This window comes from Canis lupus, chromosome 6 (assembly GCF_048164855.1).
Source record: "Canis lupus baileyi chromosome 6, mCanLup2.hap1, whole genome shotgun sequence".
Classification (NCBI taxonomy): Eukaryota; Metazoa; Chordata; class Mammalia; order Carnivora; family Canidae; genus Canis; species Canis lupus.
In genome coordinates, this window is record NC_132843.1 from 62,862,496 (window position 1) to 62,880,968 (window position 18,473).

At 38.7% G+C, this 18,473-nt stretch overlaps 2 long non-coding RNA genes across 4 annotated transcripts in view; one reads left to right on the top strand and one right to left on the bottom strand.

The window, feature by feature from the left end:
• LOC140635760 (uncharacterized) overlaps window positions 1-16,477 on the bottom strand; it is a 192,280-nt gene extending 175,803 nt beyond the window's left edge. For all 3 annotated transcript variants that reach the window (XR_012033098.1, XR_012033096.1, XR_012033097.1), the window contains exons 1-3: window positions 16,339-16,477; window positions 15,478-15,622; window positions 9,922-10,083 (exon numbers count right to left, since the gene is read on the bottom strand). This is a non-coding gene — a long non-coding RNA (uncharacterized lncRNA). The remainder of the gene's footprint in view (window positions 1-9,921; window positions 10,084-15,477; window positions 15,623-16,338) is intronic.
• Window positions 16,478-16,531: 54 nt separating this feature from the next.
• LOC140634751 (uncharacterized) lies at window positions 16,532-18,066 on the top strand. The gene is made up of 2 exons (XR_012032135.1): window positions 16,532-16,740; window positions 17,883-18,066. It is a non-coding gene; the product is annotated as an uncharacterized lncRNA (long non-coding RNA).
• The last annotated feature ends 407 nt before the right edge of the window (window positions 18,067-18,473 follow it).

Below are 18,473 nucleotides of genomic sequence, written 5' to 3' on the forward strand. Positions count from 1 at the left end.
TTCTGGGTATTAACGTTAATATTTAATACATAAGAATTCAAATGCACAAGCATGATTCAGTGAAACTAATTATATGTATTATTTAATAGGTAACTCTCTGGGCAAAACAGACTCATGCTGGTTATTCCAAGCTACAAACTCCCGAAAGCTCAAAAGACACTAATTACATTTACGGAACATTAACTAACACAAAACTCCTCGGAACTATCTTTAGCAGAATGGTGAGACCACAAGCACTCCCCACTAAAGCACACGGATTTTCCCTTCGGCTTCTCAGCCTTGGCAGCGCAGTGCGTTACATCACCGAGAAGGGCCTCTCACTCCACCTGAGGAATCTATCAGGAAATTTTATCACAAACCTTAGAAGTGACATTTTGCTCCTTCTCCATGTGGCATAGAGCTATTTCACACCTGTTAGTGAAAACAGTGTGCCTGTAAATAACATTTTTCAAGAGAAAATTAGAAATCGACTCCAAAGCATCTGTAAACAATATCCATCTACCACAATTATTGTACCACCAACTGATACACGAGTCTCAGGCTATCTATAGATATAATGAAAATCAAGTAAAAGAAAAAGGAAAAAGAAAAATGGGTTATTATAATGAAGTCTCTTTAGACACTATTCTTATAATTAATCCCATTGGAGAGTTCCATTTTTAATTAATACTTTTAAAGATTTTTTTAAGACGTAGAAGAAAAAATAAAATAAATGCTTTATTAAATATCTAGTTCTGGATACACATTTCATTCATGCATGCATGCATTTTAAATTCTAGGAAAACAGGAATTTTTGTCTGTCTTGTTCACAGCTGTGTCCTCAGCTCCTAGAACAGTACCTGGCATAGAGTAAGACCTCCCCAAAAGAAAAATTAAAATAAGAGAGAGAGAGGCAAACTATAAGAGAATCTTAACTATAAGAAACAAACTGAGGTTGCTGTAGGGGAGGTAGGTGGGGGATGGGATAACTGGGTGATGGGCATTAAGGAGGCCATGTGGTATAATGAGCAATGGATGTTATATGCATCTGATGAATCATTAAATTCTACCCTGAAACTAATAATACACTGGATTGAATTTAAATTAAAAAACAAATACCATCATCTAAAAAAGAGACCTCGTAAATATTTGTTGAATAAATTCATTCATCAAATATGTATTGAGTACTTGCCATGTACCAGACCATGTAATAGGGCCCAGAGATAGAAAGATTTGCTCACAGTCAATAAAGAACCCACTCCTCTCAATTCATGAGAGGTATCTGAATGCTTCTTTGAAATATCTAACAGGCTTCTCACACTTGACATGGACAAACCAAAACTTGTTCTCCACAGCTGCCCTCTCTTCCCTTTATGCCAAATTATTCCTACCCTTACCCTTCCTGTCTCAGTGGACAATACCGGCATCCACTTGATTGTTCAAGCCACAATAACATAATCAACTTCTCTTCTACATTTAGTTCCTTCATTTCTCCACCATGATTCAGCCACTGGTGTCTCTCCCAGAGGCCTCCACTAGTCTCCCTGCTGCCACTCTGCCACAATCCAATAGAATAATCCCTTTCAAACATGCAACAAATCAGTATACTACCTAACTTAACATTCCTTCCATTGTACTGAGATCCACTGACTCCCTACTGTGAGTCACCAGCCCTAATGAGCCCTGCCTCCAATCTGCCTTCCCCATTTCGCATTGTGTCCCACTTCCCTCCTGCCCATTGAACTCCAGCCTCAATAGCCATCTTGTGGTTTCTTAATATCTCCAAATGTGTCTTCACTTGTACATGCTCTTCCCTCACTGGAATGTCCTTCGCCACAATGATGGACTCTTTCTCAAGACTCAGGTTTCTCTTCAAATGTCACCTTCTGAGAGAAGTTCTCCATGACCATCTGTCCAAATTTCTGATCTTAAATTACCACTCATGTTACTTAATCATGGGTAACCAACTAAGAGATCTCCAAATACAGTCAAGCCCAAGCCTCTGCTTCCATCCCCTGCCTCCCCAAGAGGTAGAGGAATTCCTCCACTAGCATCTAACTGCCCCTCCTCACTCTCTAATTCAGTAACCTCCATGTTTATACTTTATGGGTGTTTCTTTACATACATTATATTGGGGGAGGGAAGGGGTTAAAAAAAATTAAGGCATGTCCTTGCTAGGTGGAAAAGAACTGCAAGAGGACCTCTTGTCAACTCAATGTGAATAAATTCCAATCTATTAAGCACTATTAGAAGATTTCCTATACTATAGCCAAAACCCATTCTAGCTGATAAAGCATTCAAAGGGTGGACAAAAGAAGAGGGGAAATGAAGGAAACAAATAAACAACAACAACAAAAGTATAATTAGAGTTAATAAAAGAACCAAGAAAGCAGATTAGATTGGAAGGTCAACTTGAGACCAAGGGACTCCCATCAAGTGGTCAAATAGAATGAGAAAATACAGAGGCCATTTTACTTGGCCATTAGATGGTTAGTTCCAAAAGGGGTGAAAAGAAGAAAACTAGATTAATGTACCTTCATATTATATGTGGAGAGATAGTACATCTATGCTTTATTGATTTATGAAAAAAGGAGCTTGGAGGAGGAAAGGAAGGGTGGAAAGAGGGCAAGTCTGGAGGGAACAATGCAATGTATTTAGAATAGATGGAAGCAGAAGCAGCAGTGGACATATATACAAGAGAGTCAGGAAAGAGTTCTCAGCAGAAGCTGTTTATCTGAGACCTAATGATGGCAGAATTTCCAAAAGAGAATGAAAGGGCCAGATCAGGAACGACCACAGGAAGGATGTTAAACATGTCAGAATCATTTTAAACATCTCTCCCAAGGTGTCTTTCCATCAGTGTTCTCATTCATACTTAACAGGTAACCCACTGTTTTGAATTATGCCAACCTGATTTGCCTGATAATCTGAAACACTGGCCATCATCCAGTAGTCACTAACCCGATTCAGTGACTTCCTACGTCCTGGAAATACCACCGCTCCTAGAACAACATCTGCTACTACTCTATCAGTTAGCATCAGTTACCGAGGTGACACAGTGAGAGGAGGAAAAGCAAACTCAGACGTCACCCTGGCCACCGAGGGTGAGTGGATGCTACTCCTGGTAGGAGCTGGGACCAGGGACCAGGGCGGCCTCCTGCCGCAGCTCCCACGCACTCACTGCGCATCATTCAATGCCAGGGGAAGCACCTGCAGTGGCTTAAATGTAAGAGTTTGTAAACAAACTTTTTGTTTGTCCCTAATATACAACTGGAAAATAATGAGAGGGAGGAAATTTCCTTTTTCCACCTTGCCTTTCTTCTTCCTATTTAAAAATTGGTAGAGATCAGGGGGCAACTGGATGGCTTAGTGGGTTAAGCGGTTGCCTTGGTTCAGGTCATGATCCCAGAGATCTGGGACTGAAACCTCATGGGGCATCCTGCGCAGTGGAGAGTTGGCTTCTCCCTCTCCCTCTTCCCTCCCCCTGCTCAGGCTCTCAGATCTCACTCACTCCCTTGCTTGTTCTCTCTCACATTCTATCTCAAGTACCTAAATAAAATCTTTTTTTAATTGTTAGAGATTAACACAATGTGAAAGCAATCTTTGATTCTTTGAATTCTCAGCCATTTACTTCCTGGTAATAGGTAAAGGAGGTGGGGAGGGGAGAATTTAACCAAGTTTTTTTTTTTTTTTTTTTTAATCACCCTGTAACATAGTATAAAAAATTTAAAGGGCCTTCCTCAAATTACCATGACTAAACTATTCACAACAGCTAAGACTTCCCTAAGCAGCTAAGACATGCTTATGCCCGGCTAGAAAAACCAATGAGATGTTTCGCAACACATATGCAGTTACTAAAGTTTTTATGAACTTTGCATAGAATAGGTCTTCAAATATTCATTAAGTGAGTTAACCAGTGAAAGAGAATCCACGGGTGAGGGGAAGAAAGGGAAAGGAATTCTACTACAAGAATTAGCAAGGTATGAATATGCTTTGAGTATTAGACATTAAATACAATTTAATTCAAAATCAGCATCCAAATAGCTGATGCTCAGGAGACGACAGATATAAAATCAGCAGTGGTCTCAATGAAACTGTTAAGAAGGTAAGTGAGTTGACACTGGGTATGATGTAATATCCTCTCTCTCTTTTTCCTCACATTCTCACCCTCTAATCATCTCTCTCCCTGTTCTTCCATCCCACGCTTCCCTAATCCCTGGCCCCTAACATTTTTGCCCTAGTTTCCAGAGAGGCAGAGGCCCTCCACTCTGTATCCTAGCGATATTTACACCTTCAGTCTACCCAGTCTATACACTCATTGCTTAATTCACTCACCAGCAAGTTATTGAGCTCAGCAAGTGTCAGACACTGTTCTTAGTCTAGAGCTTGAAAAAAAAACCACAACAACAAGAAGAAGACATACTTGGTCCCATCTTTAGGCTGTTGAGAGTTTCTGTTTAAGCCAGTTCCAATACAAAGAGACATATATTTGGGGCTCTGGGGATACATGGCCTAACATTAGAATTTAACAATCCAATTGAGGAGAAAGGACATTTGAAATTTAAAGGAAGTTCATATTGGTTAAGAGTTTAAGAAAACCACTTAACCTAAGAAGACTGCTGGTGAGAGAAATGAAGGTCTAAGATGGAATATGAACAGGAGCAAGGATTGGCCAGATGGAAAGGCAGGTTAAGGCAGGCAAGGACATGGTCCAAAAGTAGAGGTAACTACTGTGCAAAGGCCCTGAGCCAGGGGGTTAAAATTCAGAAGACATCTTTCTGGATAGGACCTTTGCTTTATATAAATCAGGCAAACTGACCACTTTCTAAGCAGGCACATTGTACTCTTCTGTCTCCTCACCAGAAGCCACATGGGAATATCCTTCTTACTTTGTCCTTTGTCCTATACTTCCTTCAAGACACAACTTGATAACTCATCGTGTCTTGCCTTAAAATCTGACTTTTTAAAAAAAAAATTTATTTATTTATTGATGACAGACACAGAGAGAGGCAGAGACATAGGCAGAGGGAGAAGCAGGCTTGCAGGGAGCCTGATGCAAGACTCGATCCCTGCACCTGGGGGTCACGACCTGAGCCGAAGGCAGACACTCAACTACTGAGCCACCCAGGTGCCCCTGACATCTATTTTTTTTTTTATGTGTCTCTTTAGTTTATTAAGGCTTAATTTTTTTTTTACACTAAGTCTTTTCCTACAAAGAGTTTAAATGGCTTTCCCCTATATTTCCTACTTTTTATTTTTCTTTATTTTTTTATTTAAATTCAATTAATTAACATATAATGTATTATTAGTTTCAGAGGTAGAGGTCAGTGATTCATCAGTCTTATATATAATATCCAGTGCTCATTACAACACATGCCTTTCTTCGTGTCCATTCTTTTCATCTTTCCTTTTCTTTCTTAAGATTTTATTTATTTATTCATGAGGGACACAGACAAACAGGCAGAGATATAGGCAGAGGGAGAAGCAGACTCCCTGCTGGAGCCTGATGCAAGACTTGATCCCAGGACCCCGGGATCATGCCCTAACAAGCCTAAGGCAGACACTCAACCACTGAGCCACCCAGGTGCCCCTCATCTTTCAAAGAGTTGTCACCTAAGTCCCTTATCCATGCTTGTGGTATCTGTACTGTTTCAAATGTCCTTTCTCCTCAACTACATTGTAAGAAGTTGCTTAAGAAGAGCATCCAATTGTCTGCGTCTTTCTTCCTAGTATAGTACTTTACCAGAGCAATGCTTGCTGTTTATTAATTGTGTAGTTACATGGCTTAAATGAGCAAAAAAGAACATAATTACTACCCAAACTACCCTGTCATCAGGGTTCCTGACTGCTTTCAAGGAAGAAATGGAAAACACTAAATTTTCTTGGTGTCACTTCCAGTGGATCTAAGGTAGGGATCTGTTCTGATGAGAAATTCCCTAGGTGGCTTCTGTTCTATAAACATGATCAATTTGGATTTAGGGGTTCAAATAGTCAGGTCAGCATTTTTACGACAAGAATAATTTAGGCTTTCAGTCAGAAATTCACCCTCTTTGCTGAGATGCTACTGACACCTCAATCTTCAGGACCTCTGAAATTTCCACAGAGAAAAAGAGGAGTCTCTTCAATTACCACATGAAGAGAGAGACATACTTGAGGCCTGTGGCAGTGAATTTCCAAAAGATTGGTGGCCAGAAACTGAAAGTAAAATGTCTAGTCTAGCTGACTCCCTTAAATAAGATTTTTGAGAGCAACAACAACAACAAAAAAAAATCAAGTTTGAACTTTGAGAAAGATTATTTTCCTAGAGGCAACATCAGAGGACTTTGTGCATTTATTCAGTTCACTGGTTTACAAAGTCGTGGAGGCACATAGTTCAAAACAGGCTCTGGTTCCCTGTGTGAGATGCCCAGTAGTGAAAATATCCACTCCAAGGCTCAGAGCTGTCTTTTCATTAAATGGAAAATTCCAGTAAAAGTAACAAGGATGCTATCATATCAGCCTACTAGTACCGATGAAGTGATAACCCACAAGTGCATTTCCACATCTGAGGACAGTCTAGCAGGGTCAAGGGGCAGCAGGTAGTAATTAGTATCTGCCTGATGTAACCAGGTACATATTTTGCCACTTAGGACTTAAAGCAGACTTGAGTTGTCCTGAACTACTCACTATTATTAATACACTGCCTCTAAGAGTTAATTTTTTTTATTAACTCAATAAACACTTCTAAGCGCCTACTATGATTCAAGCACTGAGCTGGAGCACGGGTAATTAAACTCTCCCTGCCATCCAGGACTAACAATCAAGTGGTAGAGATAAATGTGTAAAACAGATAATTTTGCTAACAGGTGATAAGGGCTATAAATAAAAGTGAGAGGAGAGAACACTGGGTTCAAGTGAAGCATCAAAGAATATTCATCATACTGGTAAATGTTAGACAGCTAAAGGGACAGCAGTAGTGCTAACAACAAAGTCTGTGAGATCACTGCAATCATTCTTTAATTGCTTACCGAAAAAACACATCTTAAAACCACTTATTTTTCTATCAGAAACATACTGATTGACTCATTCATTGGTCATAACACCCAGAAATTTAAAATCAGAGAGAGAGCAAAGCACAAACTTCACCATCTCCAGGTACTCCACCTATCTCTCCAGATAAACCTCAGTTTGAGTGTAGCAGGTTCAAACTTGCTGAAACAACCCCAGAAAAGCTTGTGTGTCTCCCGGTTGCCTTTGATCAAAAAAGCAAGAGAGACCAAATCAATCCCAAAAGCAACCTAAGACACAGCTAGAGCTCTCTGCACTCCCAAGGCCCTCAAAGCGGACCTTCTCACCTACCGTCCCAGACCACAGTTAACCAGACAAGCTGCTGTTCTTTCATGGGCCATCCCCTAGCCAGAGATTCAACACTCCCCAACTAGTATCTAACTCATGAATCATCTAACTTTTATATAGTGTCTTGCACCTAAGAGCTCACTTGGATTTGTGAATGGATGAGTTTATCTACTTCTTTTTATCAAATTGTTCCTTCTGTGTCAGATGCTCTTTCCATGTCTCCCCTTTCTTCCTGTCCCACCACAAATCTCCACCCGACCTTTCATCATACCCATCAGTTGGAGTAATACTTGAAGGAAGATGGTGTAGAAGGAAGAACAAGAATTATGGAATCAACATTTCTGACTTAAACACTGACAGTATCACCTTATTAAGTCACTTAGTATCTGTGACCTCCAGTTTCTCCTATAAAATGGGAATAATTCCCCCAAATATATAGCGTTCGTGTGGAGGGAAAACTGAGATATGCATAAAGTTCCTGATAGGCTTTGGTGTCAAGCAGCAAGTTATTATTCGATACATGCTTTCCTTTCTTAAGACCCAACTGAAATGTCTGCTGAGAAGCTCTCAGCTTCCCCACTGAAGATCCACCTCCATAAGAGCATAGCAGTGCTTCCCTAGTCTCTGAAAGCCTCTAGAGGCAGAAAATCTGCAGTTAAGAAACTTAGACATGAGGGAAAGCAGGATTAGGAAACAGAGCAGCATTACACCTGAACTGTTTTGAATTCAGGAAAATGAAATTGTAACCCAATTTGCTAAATAAAAACAGTATGGATGGCATTTAGACTCCTTTAAAGAGCAATTATAATTACCGTAGTAGTATTTTCCATTTAGTACTCCATGCTCATTAGAAAATTTCTAAAGAGTTTCCTGCCCTGTAATTTATAATGCTGCTCATAAATTCATCTGGCTTCAAGGCAAATAATCCACATACTGCCAGAAGGTGTGTTTTATCTGCATCCAAGTGTTCGATGCCTATCTGATCTCATGGCTCAAGGCTGTTAACTCCCAAGTCTCAAGTTCCAACATGGTCTCCCAAACAGGGAAGCACATAGCTGCTTGAGAGGAAGAGCACTTTAGATAAGCTCTAATAAACCACCGTGTATTGCCAAATAGGCATTCTACTATCCCACTTCCCAGGACTCAGATCCATGTGGCTTTCCTGGGTCCATAAGAATCTCACGCCCAAAGGTTTCTGAATCCCCCAAACCCAAGGCTGCAGTTCCACAGTCTGAAACCGACCTTTCGTCAGCCTCTTCTATTAGCCTCCTTCAGGCTTCCCGAACAATACAATTGGTCCTATCCTGCCTTTTCCTTAACTCTCTTCCCTAGTACCCTTACCTGTGGCACTTAACACTTGACTCCTCCACATCCAGTGACCATACCCATAATTACTTCTACTTTAAAAACCCAAAACTAACATTGATGTGCCAGGCCCCATCCCAGCCTCAGCACTTCAAATGTATTAACTCAATTAATATTCACAACAAAATTAGGAGGTACCTCCTACTACTATCCCCATTTTACAGCAGGGGAAACTGAGGCTCAGAAGTCGTAAAAGGTAGAGTCAGGATTCTAACTTGGACAGTGTGTGGTTCTAGCAGTCAACATTTGCTAAATTTCCCACAATTCATCACCTACACCTCAAGCCACATGGCATCTATTTTTGGTCTAATACTAAGGTGTATGTTCAAGTGGGGGCTCAGTTAGTTGAGCATCCAACTCTTGGTTTAGGCTCTGGCCTTGAGATCAAGCCCCACATGGAGCTCCATGCTCAGTGCAGAGTCTGCTTTCCCTCTGCTTCTCCCCTACTCCCTCTCTCTCTCTCTCTCTCAAATAAATTAATTAGTTAAACCTTTAAAAATAATAATTTAAAAAAGGTGTACATTCAGGTGAAATAAATCCTTCCAAAATCACTACCTGTTTCCTTCTCCCTCTCCCTCTCCCCCTTCTCCCTCTCCTCCTCCACTTCCTCCTTCTCCTCCTTCTTCTCTACACTTTCTAATGTCAAATAAATATTGCTTGATCAGAGCCCCACGGTGTCACCACAACTGGGTAGATACCCAGATGTAAGAGAAATGGCTCCATGTCGTATCCCAAAGTCTCTCCCTGCCTTATCCCATGTCTAGCTGAGAGGCATGCCCTCTCTCTGAGGTCAACAATGAATATGTGATACAGAAAACAGAACAAAACAAACCACTATTCTGGATCAGACTGCAAATAATTCTGTACAATATTTTGCTTTCTGACAGGAAAAAACGAGTTATTTTGTAAAAGACATCTACAGCTGCAAACTACAATCTTTACTGCCTTTTAATCAACTTTAATAGATCACTCACAAATATATCATGCCCCCCAAAAAATAAAATAATAAAATAAAAACTAAATAAAATATAGAAAGCAAACAGTAATAGAAATGTAAGGAGAAATAAACAAAACTAAAATTATAAAAAAAAAAAAAACAAATATATCATGCCCTTGTGAACCAAGAAATGCTATCTAGGTAAAAAGCCTGTAGATTTTTTAAATAATATCTCTAATGAACATGAAAACTAACTTTTAGTGTCAAAATGTCTCCTGCACTTCTGATTTGATTCTAGGACTCACCAAGTCAGCCATGTTTACTCCATTCAGTCATTCAGTAAACACTTTTTGAGCACTGGAATACCACAGTAGGCAAGGTAGGCAATACTTCTTCTTTCAGGGTGCCTATTACCAGCATGGGACATAGGCAATAAGCAAATACTCGACTACAGATGACGATGAGTGCTATGAAGGAAATCAGACAGGATAATGTGAGAAAGACAGTGAAGTGAGTATAGGGGAAATTAGTTTCAATTGAGTTATCAAGGAAGGCCTCTCTAAGGAGGTAACATTTAGCTAAGGCCTAAAGCAAGCATGCACAGTCCAGGAAGAGGAAATAAAAATGCAGTCTTCAGGTGGGAACAAAAGCAAAGAACCTCTTCCCTTGGGACAGCTCACCATAGTATATACTTCTTCATGACTTTATACATAAATCCTCTCAACCTTAATCATCGTGGACTAAAGAATGCACATCACATCCATAAATGAGTTTCTATCCCTCGTATCGTCATAGTTGCCAAATTCCCAGGACTATTGTGTCTTGGTTCTCTCTGGAACACTCTTATCAGGGCCAGCTGCCCAGTAATACCTGTTGATGATTAACGCCGACAGACCATGGAAAACAGATTTTGCAAGTCAGTCAGCCATAAAATTCTTACTAAATAAGACTGCAGGAGATTTAGTCTAGTTCCTAGGGAGCTGGGCCATTCATTCCTGCATACCCACCATCTTGCCCAGTCCCTCACCCCCTCTCACCCCATCCCCAGGAGCCTGATAGCTGTGTCAAGTGATAACCTTTCTCAACCTATGGGATGCCAGTAGTTAACAACTGAGGAAGGTCCTTCTCATCACTTTATGTTGAAATTCTGCTAAGACCTCAGGCTTGTAACTCATACCAGATAAGTCATTTAAAAATTCTGACTTAACTCGATAAAGAGATAATTTACAAAAAGCTTGACTAGAAATTCCTCCTGAACCTATGTCCTAGGATGTACTAGACATTCCTGATAAGCCTATGTCCTAGGTTTAAAAAGCATCATAAAGTTTAAAATAGGTAATTTTCCTTATCATCACAGTAGGAATGGATACACTTTCTTCACATTCAGTCTTTTTATTATCCACATAGATGAATTTATTGGGCCTGAACTGTACAATTGCCTTAGATTATTCTCCTCCAACCCAGTCTAAGTGTCCACATTCCCAGGGCTTTGGGAAGCTCTATCACCCTTACTAACTTTACGGTATGATATTCTCCCTCCCTTCCATCTTCACTCATTGGTCTGCATACCTCTGGAGAATGGTATAATCTTTTATACTTCTATGTTTACAAATAACCATCTTATTGAAGAATTTTTCTTAATACCTCCAAAGTTTGTGTTTCTTAAATTGATATAATTTGCTTGTTTCTGTCCTATAGCTTAGGTCGTTTTTAATCCTAGAAATATTATACCTCATAATGATACATTTGAGAATGACAAATACAGCCAGGAGACCTAATTTCCAGTGCTATGTTTATTTATTCATTCAAAAAATGCTTACTAGATACCTATTATGTACCAGACTCTGGATCACTGATAGGTTTTTCAGTTTGGACAAGTAACTAACTTGTTCTATGCCCCAGTCTTCTTATTTGGACATATCTCTAAAGAGCACTTTGTACTAGATAATATCTACTCCTTTGCAGTTCTAAATGTCTTTGCTTCTAAGTCCAGTTCTAACCTCCATATTGTCTCTAAATCATATTTGTTTCTAAGTAAACTGACGTTGGGAAATGTCCCATTAAAATAAAGGCTAGTACTCAGGGCACCTGGGTGGCTCAGTTGGTTGAGTGTCCAACTCAGGTCATGATCTCAGGGTCCTGAGATTGAGCCTCACATAGGGTTCCCCAGGGAGCATACTTGAATCTTTCCCTCTGCCCCTCTCCCTACTCACACACTCTCTTCCAAATGAATAAATAAATCTTTAAAATAAAGGCTAATACTGGTTATACCAATTCACTAATATAATTTCACTGAGAGAGAAAAAATATACAATAATCAATATCTCTAGAGTTTAGATGATTATTTATAAGAATAATCAATAAAGAAATCATACTCTATATATTCATAAACAAGAGTCAGCAATCAGTAATGTTATAGATGGCTCAGAACCAATTTCCTCAGAAAGAAAAACCAAGCACTGGGGCACCTGGTTGGCTCAGTGGTTGAGCATCTACCTTTGGCTTAGGTCATGATCCTGGGGTCCTGGGATAGAGTCCCATGTCAGGCTCCCGACAAGGAGCCTCTTCTCTCTCTGCCTATGTCTCTGTCTCTTTCTCTGTGTTTCTCATGAATAAATAAATAAAATATGTTTTTAAAGTAAATAAATAAAAAATAAAATAAAACCAAGCACTGAAAATATAAACAAAGCTGGCTAGATTATGTAAAAAACAAGCATGTATATATTTATATATACATGTATATATACAAATATATAAATATATATACATAGTACTACTGTATATGTTTTCTAAAGAATAATTGACAATATGGAACAAGGATCATAAAACTGGTTGTGGATATTAATCACAGAAATGGTCCTTCTGGGCTCATTCATGTAATTTTCTTTGACCAATGAACTTGCTTTCTTTCCAATTATGCCCCTTTGCCATAACCATGAGAATATGCCCAGGTTAGCCTGATGGATAGATGTATAAGACAAACGGAGGAAAGCCAAGACTTTCCAGCTGGGACTGGCAGTTCCCCTGAGCTAAAGAGCTGGAGCTGGGAATCCAGGAAGGCTAAAGCAGCTAGAATTTTGTAGGAAAAATACCAGAGAATAGAGAGTTCTGGAGATCTGCAGTGGGTCCCCCTTGAGTCTTCAGCTAGTCAGAATACATGTGTGAGGAAACTATCCATGGTCTGAGAAACAACCACACGAAAGGATTAGAAAAATAATTCTCAGAGCTCACAAAAAGCTAGAAATAGTTCCCGTTTCCACCAACTGGGGTGGAAAAACTAATAATTAAAGAGACATCAGACTGAGTGACCAAAAGGGCTTGGTCTGTGCAGTGGTATAAAATCTGCCTTAGACAAAATACTGCTCTGCTCCCACTGAGAAATACTTAAAGGCAAGACTAAAAGGATCAAACAGCTTCCAAGTAACCTAACTGAATCCCAGGACCAACATCAAAATATTTTTAGGAACGCAAAATATCTAGCTCCCAACAAGGTAAAATTCACCATTTCTGCATCCAATCAAAACCTACCAAGTAATTAAGTTTGCTAGGGCTGCTGTAACAAAATACCACAAACTAAGTGTTAACAGAAGTGGGTTGCTTCACAGTTCTGAAGAGTAGAAGTCCGAGATCAAGATTTTGTCAGGGTTAGTTCCTTCAAGTAATGGAGAGATGTGAGGGAAGGGTCTGTGCCAGGGCTTCTTCCTTGGCTTGTAGATGGCCCTGTGTCACTTCACATGCTAATTCTGTGTATGTGTCTGCCTCTAAATTTCCCTTTTCACAAGGACACCAGTCCTTGAATTAAGTCTTCTCATAATGAACTCATTTTAATTTGATCAGCTATGTATTCGCCCTGTCTTCAAATAAGGCTCATTCTGATATACTGAGGGTTAAGACTTCAACATATGAGTTTCTAGAGCAACACAATTCAACCCATTACACCAAGCCTGCAAATAACCAGAAAAATATGGCCCATATTGAGAAAAATCAATCGAAATGACATGAATCGTAGAGTTAGAATTTGACAAAGATGTTATAACAGTTATTAAAACTGTATCCTACTTGTTGAAGATGTCAGAGGCAAGTGGTATAATTAATGTTTCATATAGACTTGGAAGACTTACCAGGTCTCAAGTGAAACTTCTAGAGATATAAAAATATAATGTCTGAGATGAAAAATAATAGCAGATTGAACACTGCAGTAATAATTAGTAAAGTTGAAAACATAGCAATATAGAAATGATCAGAAATGAAACTCAGAGGAAAAAGACTGAGAGAAACATGAGCAGAGTATCACTGAGCTATGAGATGACTTCAAGCGGCTTATAGCTATGTAACCAGACTGTCAAAGGACAGGGATGGACTGAAAAATTATTTGAAGAAATATAGCTGAAATTTTCCGAATATGACAGAAACTAAAACTACAGAGGCAAGAAGCTCCACAAACTCCAAGTATGAGAAACATGAATAAAACTACAAGAAGCCATATTGTTATCAAATTGCTTGAGACCGATGATAAAGAGAACATCTTAAAAAGGAGCCAGGAAAAAAATGTGTTAACTTCGAATTCTAAACTCAGTGAAAATAGCTTTCAAGAGTGAAGGTGACAGGGTACCTGGGTGGCTCGGTGGTTGAATGTCTGCCCTCGGCTCAGGTCGTGATCCCAGGGTCCCTGAATCGAGTCCCACATCAGGTTCCCTGCATGGAGCCTGCTTCTCCCTCTGCCTATGCCTCTGCCTCTCTCTCTCTGGGTCTCTCATGAATACATAAATAAAAAATCTTTTTAAAATATAAATAAAAATAAAAAATGAAGGTGAAAAAAGTCATTTTCAGGCATTCAAAAGCTACAAGAGTTTATTAATAGCAAACCTGCCCTACAAGAAATGTTAAGGGAAATCCTTCAGGCTGAAGAAAAATAAGACTGAATGGAAATCTAGATCTATCAAAGGAATGAAAGCACCAAAATGATAATTATGTGGGGACTAGAGAGAAACTTCTTCACTATTTCCTTCCTCTCCTCACCACTCAGCCCATGTCCCTCTTAGAAATACAACTGAATGAGGCTTAGTTCCATATGCTCAATTTATATGAACATTACCTATGTAAATTACATTCATCAACAGTCATCAACAAATATTCCTTGAGTCTACTCTATATTTTAGGCCTTGGAGATAAAGTGACCAAAACAGATTAGCCCCTTTTAAAAGTTCGTTGAGCTCACATTCCAGCTTTGATTTTCTGATTCATGAACATGAGAACACAGTATTACAGTCACATCGCAATCTGCTGATATTGTTTTATTTATACGTTGTAGTCATTCCCTCCAGGCTGCAAAAACTTGGTTGTTTCTATCATCTTCATGATTCAGTCCATGAATAGTCCAATATGATAATCCAATTAATAAAAGGCCACTAAATATTGTCAGAACTGTTAGTTACATAGGCCTATATCATAATGCACTACAAAATGAAGCAATTTTACTATTTTCATTAAGTCATATTTTATCAAGCTGTTGGAATTGGAATAGGAAAAAAGGAGAAAAGGGGATAAAGAAGACATTAGGGCTGAAATAAGTTTCTATTTTTTTGTAATCCATAAATTTTGCAAAAGGATATAATGGCGTTCACCATAGACATACACAATAATGTCAATATATAATAATTAAAATGGAAATGGAAAAAGCAAAGCCATGAATATCTAGAAGAAGCAGATATACTAGCTTCAAGTGTTTACTTAGTTAATATAATTATTAATAAACATGGTTTGGAGCTTCCTGGTAGCCTTAGCAAAAAAAGGGGAAACACAATTTGTAAGAAATTGTGCTCTGTGTTAGGGAAAAAAGTTATTAATGCACAAATACTCACTGCCTTTTTTCTTCCCTTCTCCTAGGTGTCTTTAAATATTACTTATCCCAGCCAGGTTTTTGAAAGATATTACAGCTGATAAAGGGGTGGGGAGAAGAAACAAGAATATACACCATGAAGAAACTCAGGTACTCTATGCCACCATCTGAAAGAATAATCATATATTCCGGAAACAAGTAAGTATTATGAAAGTCATTCTCTCACCCAAAAAATAGGTTACTCCTTCAAAAGCCTATGTAAATTCTACTCTACCATTTTACACTGGTTAAATGAACAAACAAGTGCTCTTTGGTAAAACTAAATAATTGGAAATCAAAATAGTGAAATGCTGAAATCACCATCTTCAAATTAGCAATGGCTATTTTTATGCTAGGTTTTGATTTGAGGAGAAAGGGAAAAAAGTATATTCTAATCTACTTCCTAGGAACAGCTGTAATCAGCAGATGCTTATAATGACAAAACTCAAGTAATTAAACATCTACATTTAAAAATCTGTTCAACGGGGGTGCCTGGATGGCTCAGTCAGTTATGCATCTGACTCTTGATTTCGACTCAGGTCATGATCTCAGGGTGGTGAGATCGAGCTCTACATAGGGTTCCACACTCAACAGGTAGTCTGCTTGAGACTGTCTCTCTCCCTCTCCTTTTGTCCTCCCCCCCCCCAATAAATAAATAAAATCTTTTTACAAAATCAGTTCAACAGCAACAACAAAAAAGTCATCTGTGGATTTTTACTTATCAAACGTCTAGAAAATGGCCTATCTCTAAATGGACTGTCATCAAGCCTTACAGCAGATGTGTTTAGGCAAAAAATTTAACAAACAAAAAAACGAAAATGAAGAAAGAAAGCAATATTATTACCTTGATACTGCCTAGCTGCCTCTTTTATGGTATAAATATATAGAAAGAGACATTACTATGGAAGTATCAGTCTATCTCATGGCTTTTGTGTGTTTTTGTCAAATCCCACAGAAAGCAAGATGGCATTAGAACACTTGGCTATTTCCCTATGCTCCATTCTGTTTTCACAGCCTTAGTAACCCTTTGTTAGAATTTCAGCAACTTCTGAGTTCTCTTGTTGGCCCTTTTGCAAATAGGTAAATAAGTTACTGGGGAAAGTTCCCATCGCCATTCATTCATTAAATTAATATCGGTTGGCTCTCTGATGGGCCAAATAGGATTCTAAACAGAGAACAAAATGAACTAAAATCTCTGCCATCATGGAGCCTACATCCTAGTGTAGGAAGAGAGACAATAAAAGAAGTAAGTAGAGACTATGTCAAATGGTGGTAAGGGTGATGAATCAGGGAATCAGGGAATCAGAGAAGGGGAAGAGGAAGCTGCTGAGGAGGAATGGCAGTTTCAAAGAAAGAAAGGTCTCAATGAGAGAATATTTGAACCCAAACCCACAAGATGTGAGAGAAGGAGCCATATAAACCACTGAAAGAAAGAGGATTCCAGATAGAGGGAACAGGCTGCTCAGGACGGAGAAATAGCAAAGACCAGTGCAGCCAGAGAAGGGGGGTGGGGGGGATAAGTCAAGCCATGACAGAAGGAACAGAGCTACATAGCAGATCATGCAGGTCTCAGAAGCCATTGTTAGTATTTTGTTTTTCACTCTGAGACAGATAAGAAGTCATGAGGGGTTTGAATAAGGAGAACCATGAAATGACAGATGTATTTTAAATTCCCATGTTGGCTGTTGTGTTGAGCACAAACTACAGAGGATCAAGGGGAGAAACCAGTAGCCTCTATCAGAAACTACAGTGTTTCTGGCAAGACCAGGGGTTGTGGCATTCATCCATGGTAAAAACAAACAAACAAACAACCTCTTGTAGATGGCTGCCCATCCAGCAATTTTTGGCCTGGGTGCCAGGGGTTGACAGTCATATGAACTTTTAAAAAATGTTCATTGATCTTTAATAAAGGTATCAGAAAGTTTTGGAAGCCAATACAAGTCTCCAGTTTACACATGGAGACTGGTATGAAGATCTATTGCCAGTGAAACTCGAACCACAACAATACCTCTATTTTTAAGGACTGAGATTTATTCACTGGAGCTTCTGCTTTGATGACAAATAAGGATTTTCATTTGTTTCTACTTTTGCTATGGAAAATACTTTCTCAATATAATCAGATCATGTCCTTCACTTAATAGATGTTATACAGTGAGCAAAATTAAATTAACTTATGTTTTGATGACAGAAGATTTACATTAGTTCAGTATCCTAATTCTTGCCAATAATTTATATTAAGTGGACATTTGGATATAGAAGTAAATGATACATGAGGTTGGCATGAATTTACACTGAATCCCAGGGTACACTTGAGAAATGGGATTATTTTTTCAAATGCCTTTTGAAAACACATGTTTGTGTTTTGTTATCATACTTTTTTCTCCTAAGAGAAGACTGCAGATGAAATCTAGTTAATGAATTATGGCTAATCAAGATATGGTTCCCTGTGATCCCAGCCTTTGAGGGCTACAGTGCACATCATTTGATGACTCTACAGCTGATTATGATACACACCAAATAATTACTGAAATTCATCATCTTGTTTCTGAAATAAACATATCACTAAACTCAACCGTGATTCAAAATATAGATCAAAATACTCTCTCCCATGATAAGCCTGTACTTTTATAGCCTTCCCTGCTATTCTCACTACAGCAACATTTTTCTGGACTGACAGGACTGTTAATCATATTTTCAAGCCATGGGTTATTTACATCCTCCAGTACATTTCAGTGAAATTAATTTGAGTTGTCCTCCTTTCTTACCAGCTTCTCAATAAATCTTTCTGGCAGTTTAAATAGAAATATCATCAAGACAGACTGGCTTGTGGCAAAAATCACCACTGTTAAATGTTCTGCCGAGAGCATACATAGTAAAACGAGAAAAAATGGAAAATGAAGAATTTTTTCAATAACTATGAATAAAACAGAAACCAGAAAATATGTGAAATGACACATGATATGGATAAGAACAAAATTC